General features: G+C 58.4%; 1 long non-coding RNA gene across 1 annotated transcript in view; it reads left to right on the top strand.

Moving 5' to 3' along the window:
- LOC125614789 overlaps nucleotides 1–8064 on the top strand; it is an 8703-nt gene extending 639 nt beyond the window's left edge. The window contains exon 2 of the long non-coding RNA XR_007345358.1: nucleotides 7730–8064. This is a non-coding gene — a long non-coding RNA (uncharacterized LOC125614789). The remainder of the gene's footprint in view (nucleotides 1–7729) is intronic.
- Nucleotides 8065–8794: the final 730 nt, after the last annotated feature.

The following is an 8794-nucleotide window of genomic DNA, read 5'->3' as shown; positions in this document are numbered from 1 at the left end:
CGTTCTCCGGCCCCCCCCCCCCCCGGGCTGGAAGTCCCTCTGCCACCCTCTATATGCGCTCTCTAGGCCATGCAGGGAGGCAGGCCCCTGTCGCTGGGGAAGACTGGCGCATCCTCCCCAGGAGCCAGTCGGTGAGGTGGGCCTTAGCAGCCCCGCCCCGGGCCACAGTGAGGCCGCAGTTCCCGGAATGGGGGTTTTAAACTTTTTGTTGTTACTGTTGGCGAGTGTGCATGTGGTCTTAATTATTTATACGCAGCACTTATCTCCCCCAAATGTTTTATCGGGCTTCGGCAGACCGGAGAGCGGGAGCGCAGGCGCGGGGCGGGGAGCAGCGGGTGCGGGAGCGACCCCAAGTCAGCCCCGTGGCCGGGACCGGTGGTGAGCGCAGGTTGACTCCGCACTGCAGCCTTGGGAGGCGGCACCTGTGCCCCGTCACCAGTGCCTCAGTCGCGGGAGTCATAGTCCTCTCTCCGGCTCTGGTCTGCGCAGACACCGCCGGTAGGGGGCGCCATGGCCAGAGGCCAATGCTCGGGGTGCGTCCCTAGGGGACCGATCCTTCGTGTGCAGCCGCACGTATCAGCAAGAGGCCTTAAGACCGGCCGGCTCTTTTCTGGCAGGAGTGGGAAGGAGAGAACGGGGGACTTTGGCATCCTGCGTCCATCGATTTCCCTAGCATCACCTAGTCTCATTTTAGTGACCACTTGCTGGAGACAGGAGTGGTCTTATCGTGCCCATTTCATAGACGAGGAAACCAACATTCAGAGGAGTTACCCGTCTAAGGATCTCCAGCAGAGCAGGGGTTGGCGTTCACCGGCTTTCAGGGATGGGTGGTCATTCCAGGCAACTTCTCAAGAAGCTGAGCACAGTGGACCCTCCCCCATCACTGCACACCCCCTCCCTGCCTAGTCCCCGCGTTTGGGCACCGCCCCCTGGAGATTCCTGGAAGTGTCTTCCGGACACTGTCACTGCCCCCCCCCCACACACACACACACAGGCCTGACCCTCCCAGCAGCCTGCATGGTTTGCAGGGGCCCAAGTCCAGCCTGGGCCTCTCCTGGCAGGGTCTGCTCTGGTGCGCACCATGCACACTTGGCCACATGCCTGGGTTCCATGCGCCCCACACCCAGTAAGCCTCAGGGGTCCGCGGCTGAATCAGCTGCTCTAGTGGGGTGTCGCAGGAGGTCCAGCCTGGGGGAGCCCACAACCGATAGGGCGCTGGGCAGGGTGGCCCCAGGTGCCGACAGCCTGCGTTGGGGTTTGGAGGTGCACCTGAGTCTCGGGTCCTCGTCCCTCACCCCTTCCCGGGCATCTAGGGGCCCGGGTCTCGCTCCCTGCGAGGGCTGTGCGTGCTGCTGGGGTGGGAAAGAACTTGCTCCTTGGCCGGCATCTTCCCCACGGGAAGCTCCTGACCCCTCACCCCAGACCCTCGGGTGGGTCAGGCTGGCGCGGGACTGAACTCCACCCAGGCCGCGAGCCCAGCGCGGAGGGAAAGCTCTCCAGGAGGGAGACTCCCGCGGGCCCCGGCGGCCTGGTAATTGGTTCATCGATTGACAGCTCGGTGTAGGGGCNCTCTCTGAGCAGAGAGCCAGCGGCTGGAGGGCACCCCTGGGGTTGCACACTGGAGCCGCCGTGAGTGCCCCCGGGTTTACAATGGGTCGTGGTGCCCCTCATAGATCAGAAATGTTGGGAGTCAGACACACACTGTCCAAGGAGCTTCACAGGGGAGCCCCACTGGCGCTGGGGACCTTGGGCAGGAGAGAAGGTGGTCAGGGGACCAGGCCGCCTGCCCAGTCCCTCCGGGCTGTGGCCAAGTGACTTTAGCAACTCCAGGAAGTTGGAGGGGAGAATGGAAGCCGGCTCCGACTTAGCCACCCGCCCTCCTGCCTGGGAGGAGGCCTTGCTGGGGCCCACAGAGCCTGGGCTCCAGCCTCAGGGAGGAAGAGCAGCGCCCGCAGTCTGTGGGGCAGGTCCTGCCCAGCCTGGCCGGCAGGGCTGCCCAGACTCCCCTGCTCCTCCTTTGCCCCTCCTGCACAGTTGTCCCCCTTTCCTGGGGGCGGAGTAGCCATGGCAGGGACCTGTGCTCTTGTGGGCCACTCAGGGTTCCCTGTCCTCCCTGACAGGACCTGGGCTGCTCACAAGTCTGGGGAAGAGGCTCCTGGAAGGTGGGATCCCAGTGGCCCCCAGGGACAGGCTGCCAGGCTGTCAGGGAGGGGCCCTTGGGGACACAGAGCAGCCCAGGCGGCTCAGTGCTACTGCGGGTTGAGTGGGGTGTGCTCTAATTGCTTTCTCTGTAGCCAGGATGAATAATTGAGAGGTCTTTGAAGAGAATTAATTAGCTGCTTATTGACTGTAAATGCTTAGCTGAGATGATAAAGGAAGGCGGGTGGCCTGTGGGGTCCAGTTGGGGCACCACTACACATGTTATTCACAGTTCCCTCTGCATGACCTGAGGCTCAGCCTCGGCTTGGCCCCTGGCCCCTGGTCCCCTGGGGAGGGAGGGGTCTGGCACCCTGCTGTAGTGCTGCCTGGACTTCTGTTTGGGGACCAGCATCCCTGTTCCCTGCTCAGCCACAGCCTGCTCCATCTATCTTCCAAGAGGCAAGATTGGGCTCCCGGCCCCTAAGGATTGAGTGGTACAGGACTTGTGTCACCTTTGCCAGACCTTGCCCCAGTAGGTCAGGCTCAAGTCCAGAGGCCTGGCTCTGTCTGGCAGGATCCCGGAATCTCAGAGAGAGGCAGCCACTCCTGGGGACTCCATCAGTCCCACCCACCTATTGTGCCCCTACCTGTTTTGGGGAACTCAGGAATGACAGGAAAATAAGCAAGCGTTCTGCCCCCCCCCCGGGCTGGGGGATGGGGTGTGTCAACACCCTGTCTTGGTGGGAGAGGGGTCTGCAGACAGGGCTGGCCGTCTGGACCGGAAGCACTGCCTTGCGTGGTAGGTGCTAATAATCCCAGCCGCTTCTGTCCCCACGGCTCTTCCTCCCTGCCAAGCCCAGCTCTAAGCATGTCACATGTGCTAACGGGTGGATCCTTCCACCAACCCCATGTGGACCCCGTGAAGTCAGGCAGGTGGACATGTCTCCAAGCTGGGGCTACAGAGCACCTGGGTAAGGTTTTGTTGAATGAATGAGTGAGCGAGGGAAGGAGCAGGAGAGAGGAAGGCAAGGGCAAGGCTGGGCGCACCCACCTTCTCACCTGGCTTGAGGACCCACGCTCTGAAGGTCTGCCAGTCCCAAGGGGCGGCAGCATGGAAGTCATGGGGGACTTGGGCCCTGTGGAGGACACGAGGAGGTGGTCCTGAGGGCCGTGCTCCAGGTCAGCCTGAAGAGAGAGAGCAGAAACCCCAGGCCTTAGCTGCGGGCGCAGGGGCTGGGGAGGGAGTCCTCGCCCAGAAGCCAGTTAGTGACCATTGTCCCAGAGAGCCCTGACGTGGCCCGGGCTGTGACCACTGCACAGGGGGCAGAGAGGCCGTGAGGGGTCCGAGGTGTGTGGGGGAAGGGGGATGGAACCACAGCGGGGGGGCAGAGGGATGGAGCACCGTGCTGGCCTCCTGGCCCCCACGATACTCAGGACACCGGCCGTACTGCTCACCCCTCCCTGCTGGTGCTTGAGGCCACTGCACCCGGACCCAGGGAGGGCCAAGGCAGCAGACTTCCTTGCCCCGTCGGGCTCAGTCGAGCTCTGGACACTGCAGGCGTGGGAGGTGGAGAGCAGTCGGGGTGCGTATTCCCCCACCCTCCCTCCACCACCCACGTTCCTTGGGGGCTAGCCCTCTCCCTGCCTCTCTTCCCAGGTTGCGGTCAGCCTCGTGGGCACTCCACGTACCCTGTCCCCAGAGGTCCCGGTGCTCCTATGAGACGGGTCAGCACATGCCTGCCTTGGTTCACAGCTGGACTTAAACAGCTAGCCCGAGTCGCCAAGTTCATAAACGTCAGGAGGGAGGATCAAACCCATGTCTGCCAGACTCCATGTGGCAGCAGACAGATGCCCGTTGCTGGCCCCTGGGAGCTGCTCCTTCCCTCCCTCTGCACACTTAAGTGGGAACGGACAGGCTCCTCCCCTGTGGGCCTCTGTCTGGCTTCCGAAGTCAGAACTGGAGCTGAGGGAGGGAGGCCAGTCTCTCCAGGTGGCGACTCTAGGTAACGGAGCCTGGGAGTGTTGCAGCCACAGGAGGCACAGAGCGGGAGCCGAGGGTCCTGTTCCTGAGGTGGGGCGAGCCTGGAACTGAAGCCTGGCTTCCTTCCCTCCCTGCATTCCATCTGTCCTGATGGGTGCTTGGTGTCCACATATCTTCTCTCCTCTGGAGGAATCCCCAGAGAGCTGGGAGGCAAGACTCCTGTTCCCTCTGCCCCCGAACTCGTGGGCACATCACCAAAGTGACCAAGCAGATGCCTGCTTCTACCTTGATATATTTGGGATCTGAAACGCTTGGTCCCAAGCTGATGGCTCCATTAGAAGGTGGTGGAAATTTTAGGAGGCAGGTCCTAGTTGGAGGAAGTGGCGAGGGCGTGTCCATGAAGGATATATCTTATAGCTGGCACCTTGCAGCTACCATGGGGTGAGCAGCTCTGCTGCCTCATGCACTCCCTGCCACAGTGCTCTGTCTTGCCATAGGCTTACAGCAATAGACCACTGACCGCAGATTGAGACTTCTGCAACCAAGCCAAAATGAATCTTTCCTCTTTTAAGTTGTTTTTCTCAGGTATTTTGTCACAGGAACGAACCAGTACAACCTGGATTTTCAAATCATGAGTAGAAATGCCAATAATTTAGGGACTAGAGGCACAGCTCAGTGATAGAGTTGTGTTTACCATGTGCAAGGGTGTGGATTCACTTTGTGAATTAGGAGTATTCCCAGGGGCTGTGGCAGCAACTCTGAGTGACAATGAAGGTCCAGCAGTGATATCATATTTAGGTCATTCTGGGCTAATTAATACACACTAAATTCTTTTTTCTGCCCAAGTCAACTACAGAATGCCTGTCATTTGCAATACTGACTAGTGACTTCCCTAACTTCCATGTGAAACTTCCTGTATCAGTCAGCTATTGCCATGATTAGGCTGCATAACAAACATAGCTTTTCCAAAAGGGAGTGAAGAGCAGAATTTAGTCCAATCCCCTCTTTTTTTTTTAAATTTCTTTTATATTTATTTTTTAGTCATAGGTGGACACAATATCTTTATTTTATTTTTATGTGGTGCTGAGGATAGAACCCAATGCCTGTGAGGTGAGTGCTGTCCCTCTGAGCCACAATCCCAGCCCTCTTTTTTTCTTTTTAATTTTATCATGAAAATACTTTAATAAGCAGAAGGGTTTTATGAATTCACATAGAACATTGCCTGGATTTCACAATTATTCATGTTATCCCATATTTTTTAATCAGTCTTTTTTTTTTTTCCTGGTAAAGTATCTTTTAAACTTGGTCTATCATGGTAAGATAAACATAACAAAATTTACCATTCTAACCATTTTCAAGTGTACAACAGTAAGTAATTCACACTGTTGAACAACAGTCCATGCATAGCCCGGACATCCTCATTTTCCACACCTGCGACTCTGTCCCCAGTGAGGCGGACTGTCCCCTTTGAGCTCTCTTCAGCCCTGGTGACCACTCTTCTACTTTCTGTTTTATGAGTCTGGCTGCTTGGAGGACCTCGGGTAAGAGGACTCGCACAGTGTTTGTCCCGTAGCCACTGGCTTGTTTTGAACAGCATGTACATCTTCCAGGGTCCCTCCACGTCTTAGTGGATGTCTGGATGTCCTTCCTTTCTAAGGCTGAATAAAATGCCATGGTGTGGCTGCCCCGTGTGCTGTGTGTCTACCCTCTGTTGATGGACATTGCTTACATGGCCTTGGGCTGTCGTAGATCATGCTGCTGGGGGGTCACTCAGCTGTACCTGCCTTAGCTCTTCTGGCCGGGATGCTGGGGATTGCTGGCCCTGTGGCCATCCTGTGTCTCCCACAGACTCCCCTCTGCCCTCCAGGGCTCGGGGCTGCCCTCCCCCAACCCTCGCAGGCAGGCTGTTTTGTTTTGCTCTTGAGGTCCCAGCCGCCCAGTGCCAGCAGTGGGTTCCTGTGGTTTTGATTTGCAAGTCAGCCTCCTCTTGACCTTGGCGGGTCACAGGGTTTCTGTTTCTCGTAACTGGTACTAGTTAGTGTAGCTGCGCGGCAGGCGCAGATCTGACGATAGCAGCTGTGGCTTATGACAAGTCTGATTCTCTCTGTCCCAGCCCAGGTGGGGGCTAATCTGCCATCTCGACCTGGAGTTTAAGATGGCTCTGCTGGTCACTGCCCAGCCCCCAGGAGGGAGGCCAGGGCCAGGACGGGGCCCAGGGACAGTTCCTCAGCACACCTTCGGGAGAGGGACGGTGACAGCCAGTCCCTGGCCGGGCAGCCACACTTCTTCATGCTTCAGTCTCAGAGGAGCCTGGTGGGGGGCCGGCCAACAGTCCTCTCACAGGACACAGAAGCTCCGGCTGCGGACCAGCGCGGGGTCTTCACTCTTCCACTCCCGCCTGCCCCACCGGCTCTCAGGAGGAGTGAGGACCCCGGGACCACAGCTCAGAGTGGGCCCTCGGTGGAGGGAGGCTGTGGCAGGGGTGTGGCTGGAGACCCTCCCTCCTGAGGCCCACGCTGCTCTGGGTGGCTGCACCAGGGGGCCGGGGGACAAAGTTGGTGCCAGGCCCCTGCCTGGCCGTGAGCAGGTGCTGGGTGTTTGTCTTTTTCTTTGGACATCGTTGTCCCCCTGGAGGGTAGTGCTGCCCGTGTGGCCACACAGTATCCCTGTCCGGAGGAGAGTAGCCCCTGACCAACCAGGCTTTGGTGGCCCCTTTCCATCAAGGAGGTGTCCTCTGGCTCAGAAGGGTGCAGGGCAGTGCTGGTGGTCAGTAGAGTGACCAGCCACTGGGAACGCCAGCTCTGGAGAAGTTGGGGCACAGTTCCTCGGCCCTGAGTCCTGGCCTGCCCCCGGACTTTCAGCAGAGCTTCGAGGCTTTTCCGTCTTGCCCATTCCCCACCTCCAGCGTCTGGCCCCGACCCCTACAGCGACCGCCGTGACCTGGACCTTCAGTGGGCTCCCGGGGTGGAGACAGCAGCCCCTCTGCTCTCTCTGGGGTTACCTGTGATCCTGCAGTGGGTGGCCTGTGGTTGAGGTGGGTGGGTGGACAAGGCCCGGCTGACCCTCGGGCTGGCCGGGGCAGAGCAGGGCCACCCTTCTTTTCCCTTCTGTTCATGAAGTGCGTGCGCTTTTGTGCCAGGTCCTGTTCTGGGTGCTGGGGACACAACAGTGAGCCACTCAGAAGTGGGGTTCTTTGGAGCTTGCGAGATTGGGGGTCGGGCAGGTGGCTGGCCATTAGCATAGGGACTCAGACCACAGTGCTGCCGAGTGACTGTGTCTTGGTTTCCTCTGTTGTTGTGACAAATTGCCACCAGCTTCAAAGGTTAACACAGCACACATTTATCACCTCAGGTTGCCGGGGCTCCGGAGCCCAGCAGGGTCTCCCTGCACTAAAATCAGGCTTCAGCAGGCCTGGTCCCTGGCCCCCATCCTCCCGCCTCCTTGGCTTGCCCGTTTCTCAAGGCCGCCTGCGTTCCTTGGCTTGTGGCCCCTTCTTGCATCTCCCAGGTAGGAGAGAGGGCAGGAAGACGATAGGTCAAGGAGACGGGAGGGAAAGGAGGTGGTCACCTTGTGTGAGAAGCTGAAGCCTTTCCTGCCTCTTCTCCCCAGGCCGGTCTTCCCCAGGCCTGTCAATCCCAACCTGCTGGGAAGTCTGCAGACGTTCCCTGACGACCTTAAAGTGACTGGAAATCCACTTCTTACGAAAATCGCCCTTGGCCCATAACATAGGGTGCCATCCACCGGTATCTATTGATCCGATAATGGAGATGACTTCAAAGATCCTGAGAAGAGCAACCACCAGTGACCACCAGGGTGATGCCCACCCCTCTCCGTTTCCCTGAAAGAGGAGGCCGAGACCCCAGCGCCGTCTCACTCTCCCGATGGCCGGCGTCCTCCCTTGACCCAGACTGTGTCCCAGTAAATCCCCTATGGGCCCTTCCTGACGTGCCTGGAATTCCGTCTTTTCCTTCCTCTCTTTGCAGCTCTAGGGATGGAATCCTGGGGCCCTTAACACATCCCCAGAGCTTTTCATTTTCATTTTCAGTCGGGGTCTCCCTATGTCCCCAAGGCTGGTCTTGAATTTTCAATCTTCCTGTTGCAGCTTCCTGAGTTGCTGGGATTACAGGGTGGGCCATTGTGCTCAGCTTGGAATTCTTTCCTATGTCGTGTGTCAAGGACCCCATTGTCCTGAGTTGAGGGACATCATAACCTCCTCTGACCTGTCCAGTGACATGCGGACCAGGACTGCAGTATCTCCCTGTCCCCTCTGCCTGACCTCTGCCTCCGTCCCCTTCTCTAAGGACACTCATGCCTGCACTGAGCCCACACTGAAAACCGAGAACACCTCCCCATCAAGATCCTTTTGAAAAAAGTTAAAATTTAAAAAAATTTTAATTGCAGAGACTGAACCCAGGGCCTTGCACATGCCGGGCTCTCCCATCCTGCTCCGTCCCCAGCCCAAGACCTTATTCATCACAGTGGCACAGTCCCTTAGGCCGTGGAAGGGGACTGTGGGGCCGTCTGTCTGCCTCTCACAGTTCTAGCGAGAAGTCCCAGGAGTGGGGAGACTGAGCAGGTTGGGGGGTGCAGGAGGAAGGTGACCCTAAGTCGTGAGGTTCATGGTGGGGCGGGTCTTCAGGGAACGAGGGAGGGAGGTTTTGGTAAGGCTCAGCC

This window comes from Marmota marmota, unplaced genomic scaffold, assembly GCF_001458135.2.
Source record: "Marmota marmota marmota unplaced genomic scaffold, marMar, whole genome shotgun sequence".
NCBI classification, from domain to species: domain Eukaryota; kingdom Metazoa; phylum Chordata; class Mammalia; order Rodentia; family Sciuridae; genus Marmota; species Marmota marmota.
This window is presented reverse-complemented; position numbering and strand designations above follow the sequence as displayed.